We start from the raw sequence: 2,191 nt of genomic DNA, 5'->3' as shown, positions 1-2,191 counted from the left end.
AATTAGATTTTTTTTAGAATTTGCAATCCACAACCTTGTGATAAATACCGAGCCCTGGAATTTTGGAATAGAAAATGTAGTATTGTATAATGCTAAACTTCTAGATCCATTTCCTTTTGTTCATGGCATGAACATTGAGTATTCAAATGATGGACAAGTATTGAGAAGGATATATACTGATTATTCATGCATCACTAGAGATGATAACAAAATGAAAAATCCAAATCTAAGGCTTGAATAGTAATTTGCCAATATTTAAATGATTTACATAAATTACAACGGTATGGAAACTTGCGCGTTAAAAGTATACGAGCCAAAGAGAATAAATATGTACAAAAACAGACTCAATACAATAATAAACTAGGATAGAAAATAATCAAACAAATAACTTGAAATACAGGCTAGAAGCCGGGACAATTTTACAAAGCATGGGTACTTTCACTCTACCTCCTCCCTATGGCAACCGTAATTGCCAGTTGACGAGACGTGTGGTTATTTCCCTTGGGCTGCTCCTATGCATTTGCATATTGAAGCCCAAAGATAGACAGGGAGAACCTAAAGATGCATTCATTTGAATTCCGAACACCTTCTGGAGGTCGGATAAGCCTCAGATAACAGTAGGCCTACAGTTTTCAACTAGGTTTGGCTTTCAGTGTCTCAGCAGTAAGAATATCAAAAACATGTGAAAAAGCATGATTTTTTATTTCAAGGGCTATATGGATGAACTGCCCAGTGTTAAAGATCACCATAGCATCCTTGGGCCAAGTGTGTGTGTGTGTGTGTGTGTGTGTGTGGTCATGATCAGTAAAGCTGTACTAGTCAGGGACGCCCATAGTATATTGGTTTGATGTGAGCTATCAGACCAAAATCTCCCACCATCACCAATCCACAGTAGCCAGCGTGGTGATGAAAATGGCCATATCCCTACACATGAATAAGTACATCTATGAGGCTTTCGTCCTGCAGTGGACTAATAACGGCTGCATTTATTGTTGTTGCCTTTGCGGTGTCATCGTGTTTCCGGTTTGAGTCCTCGTATTTACGTATTTGATGAAGGTAACGATGATTTTTCACTTTCACCTGTTCTATCAATATATCACTGTTCCGACAATCCTATGTCTTTATCAAGTGAATGCTGATTTACGTTATTTTACAACACCTTTTTATATAAAGGATCAACTGAAATGATTCTGAACGTTACAGAAAATGAAAAAGTGAAAGGAAAACTGAAAGTATTTCATGATTATAGAAATCCTTTGAAGATTATGAAGTTGACTGAGTATGCATGTACACACAAACATAAAGCACGTGCACGCACGCACGCACACACATACAAGGTATCGGCTATTTGGCGAAGGGAACAAAGGAAAGACTCGGAAGTATTTAAATTCGATGATAAATTACCTTCTTTCTAAAATCAGAATCATTATAGATATGAAATTGCGTTTAACTTTCCACCCGACAGTATATGAGTTATTCTTCTGTGCGCCCCTCTACCATAGAAAGTGAAAGAGTTAACATTTACCAACAGACTAATATTTCAATTTTGTCAACTTGATTGATTAGTTCTAAATATTTAATTTCATATCATATTTTCAGGAGAGTACATTGGTTCCAAAGATTGAGCCAGATATCCTACTTCTACTAAAAATAGAAGAAGGGAGTAATCACGTCTTCGCCCGCATTTGTTCTACACATTCGCCAAAGCCTTGATTGCGGTGACGATGATGGACGTCCTTGTTGTCAATTGTGTAATATTTTCGTTCGTCATCTTTTCGCATGACGATACAGCAACACTCGGCGAATGATGATGGCCTTACCTCAGTGCATATTGTTTTTTCGTTTGTGATGGACCGTCTTTTTTTTTCTCTCTTCAAGCTGGAGTCAAAGTTGACCTGCATTGCAATCATTTATTTTCATATGATTTTCATCAACTCGACGCAACACTCATCAAGATATTACTAAAGTAAGAATGGTTGGTTACTTAAGAGCATTAAATTTGTATATAAAAATTGGTTTTCTACAACTATTTCGATGAGGTTTTAATTTTCTTGCATAGGCATATTCTACTAGCCCCCCCCCCTCTCTCTCTCTCTCTCTCTCTCTCTCTCTCTCTCTCTCTCTCTCTCTCTCTCTCTCTCTCTCTATATATATATATATATATATATATATATATATATATATATATATA

The sequence above is a fragment of the Palaemon carinicauda genome, chromosome 8 (assembly GCF_036898095.1).
Source record: "Palaemon carinicauda isolate YSFRI2023 chromosome 8, ASM3689809v2, whole genome shotgun sequence".
Classification (NCBI taxonomy): Eukaryota; Metazoa; Arthropoda; class Malacostraca; order Decapoda; family Palaemonidae; genus Palaemon; species Palaemon carinicauda.
Note: the sequence above shows the minus strand (reverse complement) of the source record.